At 47.9% G+C, this 27,008-nt stretch overlaps 1 protein-coding gene and 1 pseudogene across 2 annotated transcripts in view; one reads left to right on the top strand and one right to left on the bottom strand.

The window, feature by feature from the left end:
* Positions 1-15,718, bottom strand: part of NINL (ninein like) — a 142,838-nt gene extending 127,120 nt beyond the window's left edge. For both annotated transcript variants that reach the window (XM_030826006.1, XM_030826007.1), the window contains exon 1: positions 15,648-15,718. The gene's annotated coding sequence lies outside the window, so the exon portion shown is untranslated. The remainder of the gene's footprint in view (positions 1-15,647) is intronic.
* A 2,900-nt stretch (positions 15,719-18,618) lies between these two features.
* On the top strand, positions 18,619-19,254 carry LOC100604953 (annotated as a pseudogene).
* The last annotated feature ends 7,754 nt before the right edge of the window (positions 19,255-27,008 follow it).

Here is a 27,008-nt window from a genome sequence, read left to right as displayed (position 1 = left end):
ATCAAAGCTAGGTACTGCAGCCGGGCACGGTGGCTCACACTTGTAATCCCAGCACTTTGGGAGGCCAAAGTAGGAAGATCACTCAGAGATGGAGGCCAGCCTGGCCAACATGGCAAAATCCTGTCTCCACTAAAAAAAAAAAAAAAAAAAAAATTAGCTGGGCATGGTGGGCGCCTGTAGTCCCAGCTACTTGGGAGGCTGAGGCAGGAGAATCGTTTTAACGCAGGAGGCAGAGGTTGTAGTGAGCTGAGATTGGGCCATTGCATTCCAGCCTGGGCGACAGAGCAAAACTCTGTCTCAAAACAAAACGAAAGCTAGAAATTGCAGAGAAGAATTCATATAGACACCAACATGGTTTGGATCTGTGTCCTTGCCCAAATCTCATGTTCAACTATAATCCTCAATGCCGGACGTGGGGCCTGGTGGGAGGCAACTGGATTGTGGGGGCGGTTTCTCATGGGTAAGCACCATCCCCCTGGTGCTGTTGTCAGGGTAGTGAGTTCTCATGAGATTTGGTTGTTTAAAGGTGTGTGGCACCTCCTCGCTTGCTCTCTCATGCTCCTGCTCCCACTGTGTGAGCCACCTCGCTCCCCATTCACCTTCCGCCATGATTGGAAGCTCCCTGAGGCCTCCCCAGCAGAAGCCGCTATGCTTCCTGTACAGCTTGCAGAACCCGGAGCCAATTAAACCTCTCTTCTTTATAAATTACCCAGTCTAAGGTATTTCTTTATAGCAGTGCGAGAACGAACTAATACAGACACTTTTTTTTTTTTTTTTTTACCTTTTCCAAAATGTCAGAGATCCTAGGCAAGTAGATAAGTAGATTTTTTTTTTTTTTTTTTTGAGAAGGAGTTGCTCACTCTGTCACGCAGGCTGGAGTGCAGTGGCGCAATCTCAGCTCACTGCAACCTCCACCTCTCAGGCTCATGCGATTCTCCTGCCTCAACCTCCCGAGTAGCTGAGACAGCAGGCACACGCCACCATGCCTGGCTAATTTTTGTATTTTTTGTAAAGACGGGGTTTCGCCATGTTGGCCAGGCTGGTCTCGAACTCCTGGCCTCAAGTGATCCATCCATCTCAGCCTTCCAAAGTGCTGGGATTACAGGTGTGAGCCACTGCGCCCAGCCAAATCCTGGGCAAGTAGATGTTATTATTCTGAAAAAAACTGATGACTGCTCTATAAGTAGGTGCTGTCACCATGAAAGCTCCCCGTTCTCACTCATTAATGAGTAAGCCCCGACGGCTGGCTGGGTGAGGATGCCATAGCTTGCTATGACTATGATGTCTTTACTCCTGTAAGAACCATGTCAAAATATCCAGAAAAAGGAAGGCTGATCACATAAGGGGATAATCTTGCCTTTCATTATAATAAGCATGTTTCATAGGCACAGTACTGCTCATCATTAAGGAAACACAAATTAAAACAACTTAAGAAAGGGTTTCTCTCCCTGTTTCACCAGGGGCAAGGTGAGATGACTCCACGTGTCTGGCACGCCAGGGTCAAGGAGTGGGCCTGTGTGAGCCTGGCCAGCCCAGACCCTCCAGCACTCCTCGAAGGAGCCTGCTGGGAGGTTGTGATAAGAGAACTCAGTGCACACCTGCCCCAGCAGCAGCCTGAGTACACAGTGACAGGGCTGCAGGGAGGAAGGAAGGTGGAGACATTGTAGTCCAGAGAGAAGGAAAACAGGAAGACTTGGAAACTCTTCATGGAATGCTATTTAAAAGTTGCTTTAGGCTGGGCGCCGTGGCTCACACCTGGAATCCCAGCACTTTGGGAGGCTGAGGCGGGTCGATCACTTGAGGTCAGGAGTTTCAGACCAGTACGGCCAGCATGGTGAAACTCTGTCTCTACTAAAAATACAAAATTAGCTGGGCATGGTGGCACATGCCTGTAATCCCAGTTACTCAGGAGGCTGAGGCAGGAGAATCGCTTGAACCCTGGGAGGCAAAGGTTGCAGTGAACCAAGATCACACCACTGCACTCCAGCCTGGTCAAGAGAGTGAGACTCTGTCTGGATTAAAAAAAAAAAAAAAAAAAAAAAAAAAAGTTGCTTTAGCTCAGCAAAAAATCAAAATCCTAACAGAAGGGAGACACATCACGGTATATATTTTCAACAGCACTGAAGCTAACAGGCCATGTACTGTGTCAACATGCAAACACCTGTCTATAAAAACACTAACCAAGAGAACTCGGCAGAAGCCTAGCACACACAGCTTTCAACTCTGCAGAATGCACGTGCAGACACACGAGGACATGAGGACAGAACCTGCAGGGTCACCACAGCATCTTAGAAATACAGTCTGTTCCTTTAAGTTGCCTAAGTTTATACTTTTTTGAAGTGTTTGCACATTTTGCCATTCTGAGTAGTTTTTTTTTTTTTAATGAGACAATTGTTGCAATTTATTTTGTTTCAGTCAAGTGACCTTAAAGGTTGAGGGGAAAAAAAATGGCCCCAGGAGATTTTCTTAACACTCCCTCCCTGGGAGTGCAGTCCTGGGGCCCACTCTCTGAGCTGTCAGAGCCACTGGAGAGGTGTCTCTACCATTGACCCCTCACTACGGTGCTTGCTTTTGTAATTATCTTTTGATGATATAAAACTTGTATTTCTTGAGTGCTCATCATGTACTGGACACATTCCTAAGCACTTTGGAATTTATCCTTCTGAAGAAGGCACTACTATTACCCATTTTACAGGTGAGGAAATTGAGCCACAGAAGAGGCTAAGCAATTTGCCCAAGGTCACAGATCTGGTAAGCGAATTCACAGTGAGTGATAACTCCAGAGTTGGAACACAAACCTTTACATACTGCCCCATACCTACTAACAGCACACATGCATATAAGGTAGTTTTGAATAGTTTTCTAAAAGTTTTCCATGAAATAAGTACAGGAATTTGATATCCAAAATACACGGAAAATGTCTCTTCTAGCTCTAAATCAACCTGAAAAGCCCTAGTGTCATGTAAGAATCTGTATTAGTAAACTGAATTACAAGGAAAGAATATTAACTTGCTTCCTCCCCGGAACAAAAAAGCAATACTTCAACCAAACATTCCATGTCCCGGTCCATTCTATCCATCTGTTACAAAACTGCGACACTTTCTCTTCCCCAGAACCTGAGTGTAACCTTTCTAGTTCCATGTTGACTATAAAGAAATAAAAGAATAGGCCAGGCGCGGTGGCTCACACCTGTAATCCCAGCACTTTGGGAGGCCAAGGTGGGTGGATCACCCGAGGTCTGAAGTTCCAGACCAGCCTGGCCAACATGGTGAAACCCTGTCTCTACTAAAAATACAAAAATTAGCTGATCACGGTGGCACACGCCTGTAGTGCCAGCTACTCGGGAGGCTGAGGCAGGAGAATTGCTTGAATCCGGGAGGCGGAGGTTGCAGTGAGACGAGATCACACCACTGCACTCCAGCCTGGGCGCCAAGAGCAAAACTCCATCTCAAAAAACAAAAATTAAAGAATAAAATAACATAGCCTATAAAATCTATGTTGAAAAATCCTAAGAACAGTCTACCCCTTTTCTCATGATTATTGCAACTTTCATATCTGAAATTCCAGACATGCAATTAGGAGCCTAGAGGCATAACACACAACACTGATGCTCTTCTATGCTCTCTACACGTATCCTAAAGTGCACAGACTCTGACAGAGGCCTGAATATTTGGGGTTTCTACTTCTAAAGAATGAGCCTGCTGTGAAGGTCAATGTCAACACCAACAACTCAAAGGCCCTAAAAGAGGATTCAGAATTGCCCATCACCCTAAATGTAGATAAAACACAGCAGTCTGAGGAGCCCATTGATGGGAAGATTACCATAGTTTGCTATTGCAACTACTTGAAGTCCATGCCAAACAAAATAAACTACAATAAAACATTACAATCCTGGGCTGATGCAGTTTCCCCTGAGTCAACTAAAAAGACTTTGCATGGAACCATTTCTAAGTCTGACACACATGGAGTTCAAGGTCTGAGGAGACCTGAAAAGTTTCCAACATGGCGGTGACTAGGGACCCTGGAGCAGACAAGAGCCCGGAGCATCAGGCCATAGCCTGTTCCATATAGCACACCTGTTCCTGGTGGTCAGGAATGAATTCCCTGCAAGCATCCAGTGTAAAAATCACCCAGAAACAGGAACCAGTAAGGGAAAGAAACCTGGGAAGGAGTGTGGGGAGTCAGGAAGCAGAGAAACCAGCCACACCCCAGCAACACTGACGTCTATGCTCAGAGCTGTTTGTCTAAAGTTATCTGTTATTTGAATGATTCTAGTATAAATGACTGTTTCAAAAGTCCCCTATTTTAAATCACAGAATTTTAGAGCTTTATGGCACCTTAAATTCCCTTGTCCATTATCTTAACTGACTCGGGAAAACTATTCTCACTTGACAATGGAGAAAATGAAGCACAGACATCTGGATCCCAAAGTTATTTCAAGAAACAAAACTAGTGTCTGTGCCATGGCATGGCTGGGCAAGGGCCTGTGCCCACCACCATCTTTTTTTTTTTCTATGAGAATGCTTTATTAGGCATAAAAATGCCATTGAAATGCTTTAAAATGCAACAGAAGGAGATGTGAAGACACAAAGAACAAGTACATAGTGACATATGGCTATCAGAACACACGAAGTAAAGAGTCCACACCACTTCCACCCTTTACCCAGAAAGGGAAGGATCCAGGCCACCTCCTCCTCATGCATGCCCCGCTTTACAGGAAGTGTCCGCATCTCCCATCCTAGACAGGTCCTGGAGCTCCTCCCGTTGGACCTTCTGGGGCCATCGGTGGCTAAAAATCAGGTTTCTGTTCCTTGAGGGAGGAAACAGAGGAAGCACACACAGACTGGCATGGTAGATAGAGGTGCAGACAGAAATCCAGTCTGGAATATGTTGAGTTTAATGTAGCTACACGGCATGGGGGTGGAATCCTTGAGTGTAGATGTGGGCATGAGGGGCTGAAAAAATGTCACATACAAAGCTCCTAAGAGTCTCCTTTTTTCCCACCTCCTTGCATAACAGAGCCAGAGAAAAATACAGTATTTCATCAAATTTGAGATGCCACTAATTCTAAGACAAATGATGATGAAAAACTGCTGTCAAAATGTGACCCAGTGCTAAGATGGCGTCAGTTTTTAAATGTACCCCCAAGTCAAAAATATTATCATGCAAAGAAAAAAAAAGGTTTATCTTGGAATAGATGAAATATAGTAAACTTGTTATTGGTTGGAGGTCTTTAGATGGCAGTGAATACAGGACTGACTTAACTTGTTATTCCGAAAAACTTTCAAAAGTATAGAAAATTTAAAAGAATAGGCCAGGTGCGGTGGCTCACACCTGTAATCCCAGCACTTTGGGAGGCCGAGGCAGGTGGATCATGAGGTCAGGAGATCGAGACCATCCTGGCTAATATGGTGAAACCCCGTCTCTACTAAAAATACAAAAACTAGCTGGGCGTGGTGGCAGGCGCCTGTAGTCCCAGCTACTCCAGAGGTTGAGGCAGGAGAATGGCATGAACCCAGAAGGTGGAACTTGCAGTGAGCCGAGAGATCACGCCACCACACTCCAGCCTGGGCGACAGAGCGAGACTCTGTCTCAAAAAAAAAAAGAATAGGCCGGGTGGGGTGGCTCGTGCCTGTAATCCCAGCACTTTGGGAGGGCAAGGCGGATGGATCACGAGGTCAGGAATTCGAGACCAGGTCGGCCAAGATGGTGAAACCCCATCTCTACTAAAAAGTAAAAAATTAGCCGGGCATGGTGGCATGTGCCTGTAATCCCAATTACTCAGGAGGCTGAGGCAGGAGAATCGTTGGAACCCACGAGGCAAAGGTTGCAGTGAGCCGAGATCGCGCCATCCAGCCTGGGCAACAGAGCAAGACTCAGTCTCAAAAAAAACAAAACAAAAAAAAACTTGTAAGAATAGTACAAAAAAATTCTCCAATACTCCCTCACCTGGCTGGCTTCACCACCTGTTTCCACTTTTCCCCCTTTATCACGACCATTTTGTCATTTTCTCTCCCTCACTTCCTCCCTCCCTGCATATCATCTATCTACCCCTACTCCTCTCCTTCTCCATTTGAAATCGGGTATCAGACTTTGTGCCCCTGTATCCCTAAATAGTTCAAAATGTATTCACTAAGCTCAAGGAGACAGTCACAGTACAACAAGCTAGGGAAATTTGACATTTATACAATCCACCATTCAGATCAAATTCTGTCCACGGTGCCAACAATGTCCTTTACAGCTATCTTTTTCACCCTAGTCCAGGTTCCAATTCAGAGACAAGCACTGTACACAGTTTTCCTGTCCCTTTAAACCAGACCATTTTCTCAGTCTCTGTTTCTTAACTTTGAAATTTCTGGAGTATACACAGGCAGAGCATTTTGTAGAATGTCCCAGAGTCTGTCTGGTGTCTGCATAATTAGATTCAGGGGTGGCAGGAACACCTGGGTCAGGTGTGTCCTTGGCACATCTCATGGGGGGCACAGATGTCTCATAACTGGTGACAGTAACTGCAATTGCTTGGTTAGCATGGTGACTGCAACAGGGTAGTCACCTTTATGTGAGTTTGAATTATGAGAAGTTTATTCATTTTTATTTTATTTTACTTTTTTGAGACAAGATTTTGGTCTGTTACCCAGGCTGGAGTGCGGTGGTGCATCTCCACTCACTGCAGCCTCCACTTTCCATGCTCAAGTGATCCTCCTATCTCAGCTTCTCAAGTAGCTTGGACCACAGGCACATGCCATTGCACCTAGTTAATTTTTCAATTTTTTTTGGTAGAGATGGGGTTTCAGTACATTGCTCAGGTTGGTCTCGAACTCCTGAACTCAAGAGATCCTCTCACCTCAGCCTCCCAAAGTTCTGGGATTACATGCATGAGCCACCGTGCCAGCCTGAGAATTTTAAGTGGTAAAAGTCTACAATTATAAGAGTCTTACTTTATGTGCACAGTTGGAAATAATAAAAATTCAATAAGAATTTAAAATGTATCAAGAATTGCTTCGTTGTAAAGCTGTGCAACAGTGTACACTATCAACTACAGTTTAAAACTTTTGCCACAGAGCAAGGCCTGGCTGGTCTTGAACTATGCAGGCTGTGGACTATATCCACTTCGGACCCGCCCCTGCAAACGTCCTGCTTGACACAGTTTCCTAAGGAACCGTACCAGAAATCAGTACAGGCCATTAATGTAGATTGTGGGGTTCCAAAATTGGGCATCCATGTTTCTGTCCCTACCCAGAGTCGGGGAAAATCTCAGCCTGTCACTTACCTTCATTTGGGGCCTTGGAGAGCAGTGACACCGTTGCCTGAAGCAGGGAGCTAACTGGCTGGGCTGCCGCCCAGGTGGGCAGATCACTTGAGGTCAGGAATTTGAGACCAGCCTCTGGAGTCCCTGCTGGTCATCCCAGGACCATGGGTACTCGGTTTTACTCACTGGTCCACATAGAGACACGCGTCCCGAAGTCTGTTCGAGGCCCTGCCCCCTCTCCTGTGTTGGAGACCTGGCACGCTACCCACTTCTGCCCGCCTGGTTTTGTCCTCCTCCCAAGCATAGCTGGAAGCCCCAAGGCCACGTGGCCAGACAGTTCAGCACACGCTTCCTCAGGTCACCTGAGTACAGGACAGGCAGAGGCCTTCCAGATACAAGGAGCTCTCCCTGGGGTTGGGACAACCTACTCAAAATCTGCATCAGGCAGACTCTCCCTGTTGATTTTTAAATAATTAATAGCTGTTTACTACATTCCTATGCCCTTGAAATGAAAACTCCAAGTTAGTGAATATTTCACTATATTGACTGATGCTGGTTCTCATATTTAGGGTCTGACACCCTTGACTCTAAGGGGAACCTGGAGGTCCTCTTTGTGAATGGAGCTCCTGTGAGGTCCATCCTGGCGGGGGAGCCCACCACCCCTCTTTGTGTGGGGCCAGCAGAAGCTCTGGGCTTGTTATTGTCCCAGTCCCAGGAACAGACTCATTTTTCTGAAATATTTTCTTTTCTTTTTTTTGAGATGGAGTTTCACTCTTGTTGCCCAGGCTGGAATGCAATGGCGCGATCTCGGCTCACTGCAACCTCTGCCTCCCAGGTTCAAGAGATTCTCCTGCCTCAGCCTACCAAGTAGCTGGGATTATAGACATGTACCACCACCACATCTGGCTAATTTTGTATTTTTAGTAGAGATGGGGTTTTTCCATGCTGGTCAGGCTGGTCTTGAACTCCCAACCTCAGGTGATCCGCCTGCCTTGGCCTCCCAAAGTGCTGGGATTACAGGCGTGATTCTTTTTATTTTTAGACGGAATCTCACTCTGGCGCCCAGGCTGGAGTGCAGTAGCGCAATCTTGGCTTACTGCAACCTCCGCCTCTCAGGATCAAGCGATTCTTCCACGTCAGCCTCTGGTGTAGCTGGGATTACAGGCGTGCCCCACCACACCTGGCTAATTTTTTTGTTTTTGGTAGAGACGGGGTTTCACCATGTTGGTCAGGCTGGTCTCAAATTCCTGACCTCAAGTGATCTGCCCACCTCGGTCTCCCAAAGTGCTGGGATTACAGGTATAAGCCACCTCGCCCAGCCCTGAAATGTTTCCATGGGCGCACACACGCACACAAAGCCCACAAAAAGCAAAGCACAATTCATTAAGTCCTCAATACTCTTGCTTAAAAATGGAATTTGATCAGCCGGGCGCAGTGGCTCACACCTGTAATCCCAGCACTTCGGGAGGCTGAGGCAGGCGGATCATGAGGTCAGGAGATCGAGACCATCCTGGCTAACACGGTGAAACCCCGTCTCTACTAAAAATACAAAAAATTAGCCGGGCATGGTGGCGGGCGCATGTAGTCCCAGCTACTCAGGAGGCTGAGGCAGGAGAATGGTGTGAACCTGGGAGATGGAGCTTGCAGTGAGCGGAGATCGCCCACTGCACTCCAGCCTGGGGGTGACAGAGCGAGATTCTATCTCCCAAAAAAAAAAAAAAAAAGGAATTTGATCAAGCAGTAAAGCTCAAGCAAAATTAAATTAAATTAAATTAAATTAAATGGAGTCATGTACATGCCTGTAGTCCCAGCTACTTGGGAGGCTAAGGTGGGAGAATGCTTGAACCCAGGAGTTCAAGTCAAGCCAGGCAACACAGTGAAACCCTGTCTCTAAAACATAAATAAAATAAAAATGGGACTTTGAGCTAACAGTCCTCAATCCTGCTTCTCAACCAGCATGTGTTGACAGGATCACATAAGTCACAGCTTTTCTCTAGCACTGAAAATACCTCATTTTCTTATTAAGGTAAAGAAATGATATAGTCCCTCGGAGGCAGTAAGGGATGTTGGAAACCCCATTGTGTTGGGAGGCACAGCGGGGGACATGGAAACTGCAGAGCCTTTCCAGACCGGAGCACCCCTGACCTCCACGTGACCCTGAGCATGTTATTATCCTCTCTGACCCTCGCACTCTCTGTGTGTGAGATGGGGGCAACAGCACGCCCCGGCTCAGCCTCCTGCTGTGAGTACTCTGTAAAAGAATTTAACAAAAACACTGAGAACAGTGCCTGGCACCTACTGAACGCTCATTCAAAATTTAAAAACAAAACACCAGGAGACCTGAGCTCCATTTCTGGCAGCCACAACCAGTGTACAAGTAATGCACGGGGACTGGGCACAGGTGACACGCTACCTGTATGGTGAGGCTCACACAGCCCCCACGGACCAGGCACCCAAAAGCCTGTCCTTCCTGTCCCCACACCCCCACGCCACCTTGCCTCTGGAGACAGCCGGGGAGGCCTCCTGGTGACTGGCTCAAATGGCCCAGGATTCCACTACCCTGGCTGGGGGCACCAGCTGTCACTCCTCATTCTTCACAGAGGCACAGAAGCCACAGAAGCCAAGCTCCCTCTCCCCACGGATGTCAGAGGCTGTGTGCAGAAGAGGAGCCACCTGGGTCCCTCAGGGCCACTTCAACCATGGAGCAGCCCATCCTGAGGTCTTCTGTGAACTCCCTGTGTATTTAAGCCAGACTGAGTTGGGTTTTCCAACACTAGTGGCTAAAATATCCTAACTGATACACTCTACAAATGTAAAATTCTTTACCGGAGGCTTAAAAACTGAGAGATTTTGAAGAGTGATTGCCCCTCAGGTCTCTGACCACTCTTAGAAACTCCAACAAACCAAAATCATTACCTTACTCAACAAAGTAGATCCAAAAATAAGGTTATAAGAGGATGTGTGGGCCGGGCACAGTGACTCAAGCCAGTAATCCCAGCACTTTGGGAGGCCAAGGCAGGCGGATCACCTGAGGTCAGGAGTTCGAGACCAGCATAGCCAACGTGGTGAAACCCTGTGTCTACTAAAAAATACAAAAATTAGCTGGGCGTGGAGGTGGACGCCTATAATCCCAGCTACTCAGGAGGCTAAGACAGGAGAGTCGCTTGAACCCAGCAGGCAGAGGTTGCGGTGAGCCAACATTGCACCATGGCACTCCAGCCTGGGCGACAGAGTGAGACTCCATCTCAAAAAAAAAAAAAAAAAGTAACGATTGCCCCTTATGAGATACAAAGTAACAATCAATGCACAAAAATTGGTATATCCTAGAGGTTCTCAAACTTGATTGCTTCAGAGGTACCTAGAGAGCTCTGCTGTTTCAGAAACTAACAAATGACTTTGACTCCAGGGAGACTATACAGCAGTCTTGGGGGAAACGGGTCACCTCGCTTGGAGGATGGTGGAAGGCTCCATTATCTTTCTGAAGTCCGAGGAAAGACAATCCGGGTTCAGAGAGGGGAGTACAACCAGCCAGTGCCAGAAGCATTCTCGAACCTAGGTCAAAAAAGGATGAAAATACAAGCCATGCTCCAAAAGACTGTCCCAGAAAATTGTCTGTCCATTCACAAACAACAATAATCAGAATCTAGGAGGCTCAAAGTTACCCCAAGGTGGGAGAAGGAAAGCCTGCCTCCAAATAGCTCCAGGTAGAGTATGACCCAAACTTTTGGCCTCTGCTTGTGACTAACCAAATGTCTTGGCCTTGAGCCTGAATTCCTAATCTGCACTTGAAGCCAAGGACTAAGCTAAACTCAAACCTAGATTCCAGTTACAGCCACCGCCCTTAACTACTTACACAATAAGCAAGGAATGGAACAGCAAAGTGGCCACAGCACTGGAAACGCCTTCCAGGGCAGAGGATGCTATTACCTGCAGCCAGGAAGCCATGCCAGTTCAGGTGTGAGGCCAAGACACTGCTCCTGTTTTTGCTTCCTGCTTCCACATCTGTCCTGTGCCAGGAAAGAGGAAAGCTATCTAGTAGCTACCTGCTCATCGCAAGATCCAAAAGTAGGCTGGATGCAGTGGCTCATGCCCGCAATCCCATCGCTTTGGGAAGCAAAGGCAGGTGGATCATTTGAGGTCAGGAGTTTGAGACCAGCCTGGCCAACATAGTGAAACTCTGTCTCTACTAAAAATACAAAAATTAGCTGAGCGTGGTGTCAGGCACCTATAATCCCAGCTACTCAGGAGGCTGAGGCAGGAGAATCGCTTGAACCCAGGAGGCAGAGATTGCAGTGAGCCAAGATCGTGCCACTGCACTCCAACCTGGGTGACAGAGCGAGACTCCTTCTCAGTTAAAAAAAAAAAAAAAAAATCCAAATAAATGTCCACCGTAGAAAGAATGTGCTCACAGAGCCCCGCTCACGTGCCCTAAGTCTCAAATGCCACATGTGCCATCTTCTAAAAAAGTTAAAAAGAGCCATTAGTGGTTTAAATGATGACAGATTGAGCCGGTCTGCATTGGCAAATAAAAGTGGGATATGTGTGTTTATATAAAGTTCAGGTGCAATAAAAATTAGAGGATAACTCTTTTTTGTAGAATGAGAAAATAGCAAGCCTTCTCCAAGGAACTTGAACTCACTGTAAAAGGGGAAGCTACAGACACTTACAGTTGGAACTCTGCCATTCTTGTTATTCTATTTTCCATCACCAAATGTTCAAAGGACACCCTAACATTAAAAGACTTACAACATGCTCTTAGCAAATGACCATATCAATTCACCCACCTCAGAGCAGTCCTATAAATCACAACATATGGGGTAAGTATGAGTTACCGAAAAAGTTTCCACTGAAGTTAATGTAAACTGCTCAATTAAATTTTGCTTATGTCCGGCCGGGCGTGGCGGCCCATGCCTGTAATCCCAGCACCTTGGGAGGCCGAGGCGGGTGGATCACGAGGTCAGGAAATGGAGACCATCCTGGCCAACATGGTGAAACCCCATCTCTACTAAAATACAAAAAATTAGCTGGGCGTGGTGGTGCACTCCTGTAATCCCAGCTACTCGGGAGGCTGAGGCAGGGGAATCGCTTGAACCTGGGAGGTGGAGATAGCAGTGAGCCGAGATCGCGCCACTGCACTCCAGCCTGGCAACAGAGCAAGACTCCATCTCAAAACAAACAAACAAACAAACAAACAAACAAACAAACGTTTTTGCTTAAGTCTTAACTATTCCTCTATAAAGTGCTTTCTTTCTAACTTGATGGAGTTAAATGTTATCTGAGGTCAGGTGTGGTGGCTCATACCTGTAATCTCAGCATTTTGGGAGGCTGAGGCAGGTGGAACACTTCAGCCCAGGAGCTGGAGACCACCCTGGGCAAGACTCCCGGCTCTACATTAAAAAAAAAAAAATCTGAAGTCCAAGTTCCTTGGAGAAGGCCTGCTATTTTCTCATTCTACAAAAAAGAGTTATTCTCTAATTTTTATTGCACCTGAACTTTACATAAACACACATCCCACTTTTATTTGCCAATACAGATCAATTCAATCTGTCATCATTTAAACCACTAATAGATGATGTATAAGTCAAACGAAAGGGACAAGCATGAAAGTAGACTGCTTCTCTAACACCTGGGCATTTTCCTTTTAATATACAATCATTCTTGCACACAGTTCATAAAACTGCTAGGCTGCTGATTCAGTGTTCTGTTTAACAGATGAGTTTTAACTACTTAAAAAAAAAACAAAACTCTGCTTTCTACAACTATCTGATCTTCGACAAACCTGACAAAAACAAGCAATGAGGAAAGGATTTCCTATTTCATAAATTGTGCTGGGAAAACTGGCTAGCCATATGCAGTAAACAGAAACTGGACCCCTTGCTTACACCTTATGCAAAAATTAACTCAAGATGGATTAAAGACTTAAATGTAAAACCCAAAACCATAAAAAACCTAAAAGAAAACCTAGGCAATACTATTCAGGATATAGGCATGGGCAAAGACTTCATGACTAAAACACCAAAAGCAATGACAACAAAAGCCAAAACTGACAAATGGGATCTAACCTAAGAGCTTCTCCACAGCAAAAGAAACTCTTCAGAGTGAACAGGCAACCTACAGAATGGGGTAAAATTTTTGCAATCTACCCTTCTGACAAAGGTCTAATATCCAGAATATACAAGGAACTTAAATTTACAAGAAAAAAACAACCCCATCAAAAAGTGGGCAAAGGATATGAACAGACACTTCTCAAAAGAAGACATTTATGCAGCCAACAAACATATATATAAAAAAAGCTCATCATCACTGGTCATTAGAGAAATGCAAATCAAAACCACAATGAGATACCATCTCACACCAGTTAGAATGGTAATTATTAAAAAGTAAGGAAACAACAGATGCTGGAGAGGCTGTGGAGAAATAGGAATGCTTTTATACTGTTGGTGGGAGCGTAAATTAGTTCAACCATTGTGGAAGACAGTGTGACGATTCCTCAAGGATCTAGAACCAGAAATAACATTTGACCCGGCGATCCCATTACTGGGTATATACCCAAAGGATTATAAATCATTCTACTATAAAGACACATAAACATGTATGTTTATTGCAGCACTATTTACAATAGCAAAGACTTGGAACCAACCCAAATACCCATCAATGATAGACTGAATAAATAAAATGTGGTACATATACACCATGGAATACTACGTAGCCATAAAAAAGAATGAGTTCATGTCCTTCGCGGGGACATGCATAAAGTGGGAAGCCATCACTCTCAGCAAACTAACACAAGAACAGAAAACCAAACACCGCATGTTCTCACTCATTACTGGGAGTCGACAATGAGAACACATGGATACAGGGAGGGTAACATCACACACCTCACACACCGGGACCTGTCGGGGCAGGTGGGGGGCAAGAGGAGGGAGAGCATTAGGACAAATACCTAACGTATGTGGGGCTTAAAATCTAGAAGACGGGTTGATCGGTGCAGCAAACCATCATGGCACATGTATACCCATGTAACAAACCGGAACGTTCTGCACATGTATCTCAGAACTTAAAGTAAAATAAAATTAAAAAACGAAAACAAAACAAAACAAAACAAAACAAAAACTTGGCCGGGCGCAGTGGCTCACGCCTGTAATCCCAGAACTTTGGGAGGCCGAGGCAGCTGGATCACCAGCTGGAAATCCTGAGAGTTCGAGACCAGCCTGGCCAACATGGTGAAACCCCTATCTCCACTAAAAACACAAAAAATTAGCTGGACGTGGTAACAGGCGCCTGTAATCCCAGCTACTCGGGAGGCTGAGGCAGGAGCATCGCTTGAATCCGGAAGGCAGAGGTTGCAGTGAGCCGAGATGGTGCCATTGCACTACAGCCTGGGCAACAAGAGTGAAACTTCGTGTCAAAAACAGCAACAACAAGAACAACAACAACAACAAAAACTCTGCTTTTAAAAGTATTTTAAGTACAGTGTGAAAAACCTGGAAGTCATAGCAAAGGCCTCTAAGAAGAAACTTACCACTACTCATGATCCCTCTTACTACTGACCTTGAAAATCACTTGCCCTTCTCCAAAGCCCCGCCAGCTTCATGGGTCTCTTCCTGAACCTCCTCCCTAGTTCCAGGGATTGGCCTAAGTCTCACAGAGCAGAAAGAAACGTGGCCACCCTTCCTCACGTGAGTCCTGTGCAAACATACAGCCCTACACAGAGCTCCTAACAATGGGGCATCAGTACCCAGGCACGATCGATGAGTATGAACCCAACGCTATCAGAGACTCCCACATGGTGTGTGTGACTGCGCGCACAGGCGGGAGAAAAGGGGCGAATCTGCAAAACGAGTACAACAGATAAAATTCGCAACAGACTTCTCCACCCTTTCAGTCAACCGTCCCAAGCGCCACGAACGCTGGTCCTGCTCCGTGGGGGGCCGCAGCCACACTGGCGGGAGGGAATCCTGGGCCTCGACCGGACGCCGGCGGCGCCAAGATAAACGGCCCGCGCTGGGCAGACGGCGAGACCGCGGAGCTCGGCACCGCGGGGGACCCCGGCCAAGGCCGCCCGCCTCAGGCCGAGCCTCGGGGCTGTGCTGGACCCCGGCCCTCGTTCCCACGGCGCGCGCGCCGCCGCCGTCTGGAAACCCGGTTTTCAAGCGTTCGGCCCAGCGGGAGCGGTATTTTAGGGCGTGACCCCCGCCCCGCCCTCGAGGGCGACCGGAAGAGCAGGCACCACGGCAGATGCGCCAAGTCTGCGCCGCGCACCGCGAGGAGCACCGGAGGCCGCGCTCCCGGAGCCGGGTCTGGTGACTGAGGCGCCGGTCGCGACGCAGGGGCGGCCCCGGACTCTCGACCCCACCAGCCGCCTGAATGGCCCGCCGGACGGCCAGGCTCGGCTCACCTGGGAGGCGCCTCCGCCGTCCGCCCGCGCGGGGCCAGGAGCGCGGCACCACCCCCGTCCCGCCGGCCGCTCTTTGTGTCTGGAGGCCGCGACGCAACACTCCTCCTGGCCTCGAGGCGCCGCCCCCTCGGTGTCCTGGCGCAGTGGGCGAACAGGGGGCGGGGCGAGCGAACGGGAGAGGGGGCGGGGCGGGGCCGGGATTGAGGGGCGGGGTGGGGGCAGGGCGGCCTCCGCAAATTTCAGGGCGGCTCCGGCCAGTTTGGAGCCTGGGGTGACCCTTGGAGCTGACCTCGCTGGTCCCTGTCGGGGCCCTGCGCGCTGCAGAGCTTGGCGGTTCGCAGCTCTCGGGGTAGCATCTTCTGGAAACAAGCCCGGAGGCCGGCCAGGCAGGGGTAATACCCCAAACCCACCACTGAGGAAACCGCGACTTAAAACCTAGGTCGTCACGTTTCCACCGCATATTAAATCAATACAGGTTGAGCATCCCTAATCCAAACATCTGAAATCCGAAATGCTCAAAAGAAATGCACATTGGAGCACTTATTTTTTCTTCTTTTAACTTGCTTTTCTTTTGAGAAAGGCTGTCACTTCTGTTGCTCAGGCTGGGATGCAGTGGCGCGGTCATGGCTCACTATAGCCTCGACTTTCCCGGCTATGGCGATCCTCCCGCCTCAGCGTCCCAAACCCCAGTAGCTGGGACTGCAGGCACCTGCCACCATGTCTGCTAATTTTGGTATTTTTAGCACAGAGTCTCACTGTGTTGCCCAGGCTGGTCTGGAACTCCTAGGCTCAAGGGATGGATCCACCGCCTTAGCCTCCCAAAGTGCTGAGATTGCAGGCAAGAACAACCAGACCCAGCCTCTGGCTAATTTTTGTATTTTTTGTAAGAGAGGAGGCTTCACCATGTTGCCCAGGCCGGTCAGGAATTTCTGGCCTCAAGTGATCCTCCCACCTTGGCCTCCCATAGTGCTGGGATCACTGGCATGAGCCATCGCACCTGGCTTCATTGGAGCATTTCTAATTTTGGATTTTCAGATTAGGGGTGTTCAACTGGTATAATGCAAATATTCCAAAATCTGAAATCCTAAATGCTTCTGGTGCCAAGCATCTTGGTTAAGGGATATTCAACCTGTACAAATTTATCGAACACCTACTAGGGCCAGGCATTGTCCTAGGAGCTGCCAACGGGGGGCAAAAAATCCCTGCCCCTTATAGAGTTTACACGGAAAACAATTTAAAAACGTAAATACCCGGCCGGGCATAGTGGCTTATGCCTGTCATCCCAGCACTTTGGGGGGCCGAGGCAGGCAGATCACCTGAGGTTAGGAGTGAGTTCAAGACCAGCCTGACCAACATGGAGAAACCCCGTCTCTACTAAAAATACAAAATTAGCCAGGCGTGATGGCACATGCCTGTAATCCCAGCTACTCAGGAGGCTGAGACAGGAGAATCGCTTGAACCTGAGAGGCAGAGGTTGTGGTGATCAAGCCACTGCACTCCAGCTTGGGTGACACAGCGAGACTCCGTTTCAAAAAAAAAAAAAAGTAAATACAGCCAGGCACGGTGGCTCATGCCTGTAATCCCAGCAGTTTGGGAGGCCACTGTGGGCAGATTGCCTGAGGACAGGAGTTTGAGACCAGCCTGGCCAACATGGTGAAACCCAGTGTCTAACTGAAACACAAAAAAAGTAGCCAGTTGTGGTTAACGCGCGCCTGTAGTCCCAGCTACTTGGGAGGCTGAGGCACAAGAATTGCATGAACCCAGGAGTTGGAGGTTGCAGTGAGCTGAGATCTTGCCACTAGACCCAGCTTGGGCGACAGAGCAAGACTCTGTCTCCAAAAAATAAAAATAAAAACATAAATATACAAAAATGTCAGAGAGTTATAAATATATCAGAATTACAAAATGAGCTACAGTACACTCCAGCATGAGAAAGGTGCATATATTTTTTAGGAACTCCACTTTAGAGGATGTGAGGATCAGAGGCAAAAATGACTGGGGTGAGAAGGAAGCAGGATGAAAGACAGGCTCTGGGGGAACGGAGTTTCCAAGGGCGAGTAAAATTTCCAAGTGCATGCAAGTGCTAAACCCCATACAGAGCAAAAGGCAAGCACAGAGAGTGGTTCAGAGGCGCTCATAGGGTGTTCTAGGCTGGGAGGTTTCTCTGACCTGCTGAATGTGCCCAGCCAGATACTTTTTGCTATGCCCATGACCTGTCCCAACCAGTGTGGGGCACAATGGCAGGGCACACCATACAAAGGTGGTCCCTGTGGGATGCGCAGCCAAGACCCTGATGACTCCAGTTTATAACCCTGGATTCCCAGGGGTGCTCAGAGCCATGGGGGCTGCCATTGTGAAGAATGTCTTCTCTTCAGTGCTCCTGATGCTCTGCACGGGCTCCCACTCACTGGCTGGAGAATGAATTTGGTGTCAGAAGATGTGAATCGTGCCACTTACTAGCTGTTTGACTGTGGATCACCCAGTCATGTAACATCTGTGATCTCAGTTTCATTTGCAAAATAGAAATGTAAAAATTACCCATTGCACAGGAGTGTACTGAATTTATCTGTTATTTCTTGAGACAGGATCTCAGTCTGTTACCCAGGCTGGAGTGTGGTGGTGTGATCACAGCTCACTGCAGCCTTGATCTCCTGGGCTCAAGTGATCCTCCTACCTCAGCCTCTCAAGTAGCTACACTACAGATGCACCACCACACCTGGCTAACTTACTAATTTTTTGTAGAGATGGGGTCTATGTTGCCCAGGCTGGTCTTGAACTCCTGGGCTCAAATGATCCTCCTACTTTGGCCTCCCAAAGTACTGAGATTGCAGGCAAGAGGCACCATGCCCAGTTGAGCATACCGAATTTAAATGAGTTAATGTAGTGGTTCTTCATCAGAGAGAAGTGGGGAGACTAGGAGTTCTCCACTTTGACTACTTAAAAATTAAAAACACCAGGAGGAGACTCGGCCATGCTACGCGCGCTGAGCCGCCTGGGCGCGGGGACCCCGTGCAGACCCCGGGCCCCTCTGGTGCTGCCAGCGCGCGGCCGCCAGACCCACCACGACCCGCTGCCCAAATCCAAGATCGAGCGCGTGAACATGCCGCCCGCGGTGGACCCTGCGGAGTTCTTAGTGTGCTGATGGAGCGTTACCAGCACTACCGCCAGACCGTGCGCGCCCTCAGGATGGAGTTTGTGTCCGAGGTGCGGAGGAAGGTGCACGAGGCCCGAGCCGGGGTTCTGGCGGAGCGGAAGGCCCTGAAGGACGCCGCCGAGCACCGCGAGCTGATAGCCTGGAACCAGGCGGAGAACCGGCGGCTGCACGAGCTGCGGATAGCGAGGTTGCGGCAGGAGGAGCAGGAGCAGGAGCAACGGCAGGCGTTGGAGCAGGCACGCAAGGCCGAAGAGGTGCAGGCCTGCGCGCAGCGCAAGGAGCGGGAAGTGCTGCAGCTGCAGGAAGAGGTGAAAAACTTCATCACCCGAGAGAACCTGGAGGCACGGGTGAAAGCAGCATTGGACTCCCCGAAGAACTACAACTGGGCCATCACCAGAGAGGGGCTGGTGGTCAGGCCACAACGCAGGGACTCCTAGGGACCCAGTAAGGACAGTGCCCTCCCAGGGACCATGTATGTATCGTGGCGGAAGAGTTGGCTCTGACCTGGAATAAAGCAGTTGGTGCTGCTTATGAGGAAGGTTCAGCCTTATCCAGCACAGCCTTCGCGTTTTGCCCTCTGCTGTCACCACTTGGTCAGAAACTTCCAAACACAGTGCCCTGTTCTGCCCGTGTGTACAGCCTCAGCACACCAGGAGACCCTAGAGTGGTTTCCATCTCACAGAGAATCAGACAGGGCCACAGCCCCCTCAGGCAGCCAGGTCATCTGAGTATCATTAAGAGTAGTGATGGGAAAATTACAGTCTGAGGGCCAAACGTGCCTGCTTCCTGTTTTTGTAAATAAAGTTTTGTTGGAACACAGCCACACACACACAAAAAAAATTAAAAACACCAGTGCCTGCATCCTACCTCCAGACATTCCAATTTTATTGTTGTGTAGGGAAAACTCTCTACTCTCACACCGCAACCACAGCCAACACAGAAGGCATATGACTAAATGTGTGTGGGGTTTTCTCCACACACCAAGCAGCAGACACCAGCTGGGCGTCCTCTAATTCAGTTCTGTCACTACCTGGAGAGTGTCAGATCCCACAAGGTGAGGACTCAGTCCTCAAGACTCCTCACATACACCAGTCGCAAGTCCGGGCCTCCACAGAACTTCTGACAGATCAGCTTCAAGTTGGGGTTCCCATGACCCCCTGACCCCGTTTGGTTGAGTGGCTCACAGAACTCAGGGAAACGCTTATGTTCACTGGTTTATTTTTATTTATGTATTTTCGAGACGGAGTGTTGCTCTGTTGCCCAGGCTAGAGTGCAGTGGTGCGATCCCAGCTCACTGCAACCTCCGCCTACCAGGTTCAAGTGATTGTCGTGCCTCAGCCTCCCAAGAAGCTGGCACTACAGGCATGCGCCACCACACCTGGCTAGATTTTTATATTTTTAGTAGAGACAGGGTTTCGTCATGTTGGCCAAGCTGGTCTCAAACTCCTGACCTCAGGTGATCTGCCTGCTTTGGCCTCCCAAAGTGCTGGGATTACAGGTGTGAGCCACCGTGCCTGGCCCACTGGTTTACTATAATGGATATTGTAAAGGACACAGGTGAAGAGATACATAGGGCAAGGTTTGGAGGAAGGGGGAGAGCTTCCATACCTCCCTGGGCGCCACCCTCCAGGAACCTCCACTGTTCAGCTACCCAGAAGTTGACTGAACTCTGTCCTCTTGGGGTTTTATGGCAGCTTCATGACATCAGCATTCCTTCTCCCAGGGAGTAGGGTGAGACCCTCTCATGGGAGAGTCTTAAGACCCGCAATCGACGGCAGGGCACGGTGGCTCACTCCTGTAATCGCAGCACTTTGGGAGACCGAGGTGGGTGGATCACGAGGTCAGGAGATCGAGACCATCCTGGCCAACAGGATGAAACGTCATATTTACTAAAAATACAAAAATTAGCTGGGCGTGGTGGCACACACTTATAGTCCCAGCTACTTGGGAGGCTGAGGCAGGAGAACCGCTTGAACCTGGGATGCGGAGAGGTTACAGTGAGCCAAGGTCGCACCACTGCACTCCAGCCTGGGCAACAGAGTGAGACTCCATCTAAAAATTAAAAAAAAAGACCCACAATCAGAAAGCCAGGAGAAGGTCAGGGGCCTGCCCCTGAGGCCCAATACAACAATGTAACAACTGTAGCAAGGGCTATGGGAGTCATGTGCCAGTAACTGTGGATGAAAACCAATGGATATCCTAACACCACAATTGTTCAGGAAAGAACCTTTGAGTCAATCTTGACTCTCTCTTATACCCTACAGCGACATCGTCACATCCTGATGGCTCTTCTTTTTAAAAACTTTTTCTAGGCCAGGCGCAGGAGAGGCCGAGGTGGGTGGGTCACCTGAGGTCAGGAATTCATGACCAGCCTGACTAACATGGTGAAACCCCATCTCTACTAAATACAAAAGAAAAACAGCCGGGCGTGGTGGCGCATGCCTGTAATCCGCGCTACTTGGGAGGCTGAGACAGGAGAATCGCTTATACCTGGGAGGCAGAGGTTGCAGTGAGCGGAGATCACGCCATTGCACTCTAGCCTGGGCAACAAGAGCGAAGCTCTGTCTCACAAAAAAAGAAACAACAACAAAAAAAGCTTTTTCTTTTGAATTAATGTTATCTTTACAGAAAACTTGGAAACGTAGAAAAGAGAGGTTCCATATTCTTCTCACTCAGGTCCTGTAAATATCAGCATCTTACATAGCGCTGTTTTTTTTTTTAAAGTTTAAAAAACTTTATTAAGTATAACGTAGACAAGAAAAGTATACATGTCATAAGTGTACAGTTTGATAAATTTTCACACACTGATGTAACAAGCATAGGAACATTACCAGTGCCCCTGAAACCCTTCTTCCATCCCATTCCAATATTACTGCCCCAAAGGGATTGTCTTTTCATTTTAATGGAATATTTAGATATATTTCTTTCAACGCCTAGAGCTAATCATTATCTATATTAATCTTCAAAACTGGACAAAGGGCAGAATGTTTTTAATTCTCTATCTCTTCTTCATCTCCCATAAAATATTATCTGAAAATTCAACTCTCTTTGTTACTACTTTTAAAACATTAAGAACAGCTTATTTAGATTAACCACTTCCCTGGATCACCTGCTTCCTATATCTCCTGTCTTTTTGTAGGAGTCTATAGTCATGTTTGATATTCTTTTCAGTTGTCTTTCTCATCCCCCTTTCTATAGTTTGGAAATTTTCTACCTCATAATCTAAACCTTGCTTACCATGAGAGAATTTGGAAGTAACAGAGATTTGCTTACCCCGGCTGCCTTGCAGCATGGGCCAGGTCTGCCAGTCAGATACACTCTCCCTAAGGAAGCCAAAATCTGTCTTGATGATGGGAGGTGCCAGAGCTGGCAGCTGCTTGTGGTCTCCAGAGGCAACAGGGGTGGTTGTTCTAGTGGGAGTAGCCACTCAATATGTTTCTGAGATATTTCCATGGTTATGTGTTCAGAACTTGCATCCATAGTCCATTTTACTGCCGTAGAAAATTTCCATTGTATAAATGTTACCGGGGGTCCTTGCTCACAGAGCTCCCAAGATGGCGGTGGGCCACTTCCAAGATGGTGGCAAGCCTCGTGTTCTCTGACCTGGGGTTCTTGGCCTCACGGATTCCAAGGAATGGAATCTTGGGCCATGGGTGAGTGTTACAGCTCTATTAGAAGCCGTGGGTCACGGAAGAGAATCGTGGAACCCAGCGACTAGTGTTCAGCTCGATTAGAATGAACCCGGGCACTTAGCCGTGCAGGAACAATGGCAAGCCTTTACCCCAATCAGGAGCGGCAATGGGTGCCTCGCTGGATCAGGAGCACAGTGAACACTCTGCCGGATCCGGAGGGATGGAAGTCAGCGGCGGGTCTGCGACGGCAGCAAACAGCAGTGGTGGACGGCAAGCGAAAGCTCAGCTCAAGCCATAACAAACACGGACCAGAAGAGTGCAGTTGCAAGATTGAATAGAGTGAAAACAGAGCTCCCAAACAAAGGGAGGGTGGGACCCAAAGGGGATTGCCCAGCCATGTTTTTTATAATGGTATAATGGTGTAGTTATCGAAACCAGGAATTTAACATCAGTACGCTACTATTAACTAAAGACTTTATTCAGATTTTACCAGTTTTCCCACTAATGTCCCTCCCCTTTTCTTGTCAGTGCCGGATCCTTCTAGCATCCAATCACGGCCATTCCAACCCACTCACCCCCACCTTTAGTCTGTGTAATAGTCTCCTGGCCCTCCTCTTGCTTCTACTTTTGCCTCTCTACTTTCCATTTAAGCATTGCTGTTTTTAATTACTGACTCCTCTTGTAATAATCTAGCTTTGGTCTTCAGTTTCTTTCCTCAGGTCTACAGCTTTCCTTTCATCCCACGCTGTTGTTTTGTCTGTCCTGGAACTCCTGTTCACAAACTAACATTATATTCTTAAGATATTGTAGGCTGGGTACAGTGGCTCATGCCTATAATCCCAGCACTTTAGGAGGCTGAGGCTGGAGGATTGCTTGAGCCCAAGAGTCTGAGGCTATAGTGAGCTATGATCGTGCCACTACCCTCCAGCCTGGGCGACAGAACAATACCTTGTCTCAAAAAAAGAAAAAAAAGAAAAGAATACTCTGTCTTTGTTGATTGTGGTATCTGATCTTAACTAGATAGGCTGAAGGCACATGGTTCCCTGCAAAAACCACTATTGGTACCACTGCAAAAACAAGCTAGCAAAATGACAGTGTAGAGAGGTTGGTCTGCTTCTCTCTCTTCCTAACTGCATGTTGAAAAATAAGCCTTTATTGATCTTAAACATCTGTCAAATGAGTCATACATTGGGTTATTTTTTATATACATGTATACACAAAATATTTCAAATTGAAAGCAACATCTTAATGGATTCAAAACTATTACAAGCTGTTGTCTGAAACATGAGGAAATTTATAACTGTAAAAGCAAATGCACATATTGATATTTAAAATGCATAATTTAAAAAAGAGAATACTCTGTCTCATTTTATTTTAAGCCTCACAGTAATAAACGCCTTTTCCTCAGGTGGTTTAAAGTAGGTTGCCAAGGAGGCCGATCTTGCTTCTTGCCTGCTGCTGTCCTGGGGGAACTGTGCAGTTCTAACTGCCTGCAAAACTGAGCCTCCTCCCCGAATGTGAGAATCAGCACTGTTCACTTTTCAGATGTGGGGCATTGTTCTAAACGCTTCAGAAGGTCTTAGAGGCCGGAGAGAAGTGGGAGCTGTGTGGCTGGGGCCAGACACATCAAATAATGAAGACACAGAAGGCAATGGCAGGGTAAGATGCCTGCAGGAAACTCAGCTGGAAAAACAGGCAGGAGGGGACCAGAGCTAGTGGGAAAAGTGGCCCACGGAGCAGATAGAGCTGGCGTGTAAAAGGAAGTAGTAGAATTTAGCTACAAACTAAACAGTGAAGTAAGAGGCAAAGAGAAATGAACATCAGAAATGCCTCCCGCCGGACATGGTGGCTCACACCTGTAATCCCAGCACTTTGGGAGGCCGAGGTGGGTGGATCACCTGAGGTCGGGAGTTCGAGACCAGTCTGACCAACATGGAGAAACCCCATCTCTACTAAAAATACAAAACTAGCCAGGCATGGTGGTGTATGCCTGTAATCCCAGCTACTTGGGAGGCTGAGGCAGCAGAATCGCTTGAACCTGGGACGTGGAGTTTGCAGTGAGCCGGGATCGTGCCACTACACTCTAGCCTGGGCAACAAGAGCAAAACTCCATCACAAAAAAAAAAAAAAAAAAAAAAAAAATGCCTCCCAAGGGCTGGGCACAGTGGCACATGCCTGTAATTCCAGCACTTTGGGAGGCTGAGGTGGGCAAATCACTTGAAGCCAGGAGTTTGAGTCCAGCCTGTGTAACGTGGCAAAACCCTGTTTCTATGAAAAATACAAAAATTTGCTGGGCATGGTGGCGACCACCTGCAGTCCCAACTACTTGGGAGGCTGAGGAGGGAGGATCACATGAGCATGGGAAATCCAGGCTTCAGTGAGCCGAGATTGCACTGCTGCACTCCCAGCCTGGGCAACATTGCACCACTGCACTCCCAGCCTGGGCAACATTGCACCGCTGCACTCCCAGCCTGGGCAACATTGCACCGCTGCACTCCCAGCCTGGGCAAATTGCACCGCTGCACTCCCAGCCTGGGCAACATTGCACCGCTGCACTCCCAGCCTGGGCAACATTGCACCGCTGCACTCCCAGCCTGGGCAACATTGCACCGCTGCACTCCCAGCCTGGGCAACATTGCACTGCTGCACTCCCAGCCTGGGCAACAAGAGTGCTGTGCCTCACCAGGTTAGAGCCTTGCTGCCTCCCAAATGTTTTTCCTCTAGTCTCTCTATCTGTTGTGATAAAATGAGCTTCATCTTCCTGAAAACCTGCTTTGATCACTCCTCCTTTCCCCAAGGCCTTAGGTGACTCCACACTAACTAGATGGAGAAATCCAGATTCACAAACCTTCACCCAGCCTCCTTCACAGAAATCCCAGACCCTGTTTCCAACTTCTCCCATCACATCCCATGAGCCCTGCCTCCAGCAAAACCAGGTACTTGCTGACTCTGGGGAGTGCTGCTGGCACTCTTGCCTTGGTGTTTTAAACACACCATGCCTCCTTTCCATCAACTTGAATCTGTCCATTCATCAGGGTTGTGCTCAAATCTGTCTTTTTCTGAGAAGACCTCCAGAGCAACTGCAGTCCTCCACCCCATCCATTGAATAAGGAGTCCTGTTCTGCCTTGGACCATTCATTCTGGTGTCCTGGTCTGTTAAGTACTATGACACTAAGGTTCCACCGGTAGGTCCTACTTGTTTGAGTCCCAACAAGATTATAAACTGCCACAGTCAGGAATGATGAGATTTTTATCTTTACATCCCCAACGACACCTAGTATTATAGAAAGCCCGATAAACAGTAAGGGTTCCTCATTTTATTGAATTCTAGTGTTGATTTTATGTTTCTGGCAATGGTTTCAATTAATGGGAGTATAGCTTTTTTTTTTTTTTGAAATGAAGTTTTGCTCTTGTTGCCCAGGCTAGAGTGCAGTGGCACGATCCCGGCTCACCGCAGCCTCCACCTCCAGGATTCAAGCGGTTCTCCTGCCTCAGCCTCCCAAGTAGCTGGGATTACAGGCATACACCACCGTGCCTGGCTAGTTTTGTATTTTTAGTAGAGACAGGGTTTCTCCATGTTGGTCAGGCTGGTCTCAAACTCCTGACCTCAGGTGATCCGCCCACCTCGGCCTCCCAAAGTGCTGGGATTACAGGCGTGAGCCACCGTGCCCAGCCCGTATAGCTTTTCCTCTATGATATAGACATCTTAATTTTTCTTAAATAACCTATCATGAAATTGCCATCTGTGAATTCCAATGTGATGCTGGAAGTTGAGAAATGCCAGCAGCCCTCAGACGGCTGTGTTTTGACGAGTGGCCACAAGATCCTGCATATGTTTTACAGTGTTGTTAGTTCACATTCATCTCCCACAGTTTAATCAGAATAACCCACAATCAGGTGACTTAACAGAGAACGTCAGCCTTTAGAGGAAAGATGTGCCACATTCAAGTTCTTATAACTTCCTTAGGAGTCATTGCTAAGTGCTCATTTCAGAACATTTGGAAAATATATTCATTTGTGGATATTGTTGCTTCAAAGCCTTTAAAAAGCTTTGATAACTCAGATATACCCAGTTTAACTCAGTCTGAGTATATCTGATTCTTCTTTTTTTGAGACAGCGTCTCACTCTGTTGCCCAGCCTGGAGTGCAGTGGCGCAATCTCAGGAGAATCAAGCGTTTCTCCTGCCTCCGCCTCCTGAGTAGCTGGGACTACAGACAAGTGTCACCATGCCTGGCTAATTTTTGTATTTTCAGAAGAGATGGGGTTTCGTCATGTTGGCCAGGCTGGTCTCAAACTCTTGACCTCAAGTGATCCGCCCATCTCGGCCTCCCAAAGTGCTGGGATTACAGGCATGAGCCACAGTGCCTGGCTGGGCATATCTGATTCTTTCAGTAAATTCCATGTTCTTTTCCTCATAGTAAGTTTTATTTGAACATTTTTAGATGCATAGAGTAGGTGCCAAGATAGTACAGAAAGCTCCACGTACCCCCCCCTTGCCCACTCTCCCTTAATGCTAAAATCCTACATAACAATGGTACAATGACCAGAACCAGGGAATTAACCACTAATGACAC

Source organism: Nomascus leucogenys, chromosome 13 (assembly GCF_006542625.1).
Source record: "Nomascus leucogenys isolate Asia chromosome 13, Asia_NLE_v1, whole genome shotgun sequence".
Classification (NCBI taxonomy): Eukaryota; Metazoa; Chordata; class Mammalia; order Primates; family Hylobatidae; genus Nomascus; species Nomascus leucogenys.
Note: the sequence above shows the minus strand (reverse complement) of the source record. Positions and strands in the feature narration are given on the sequence as shown.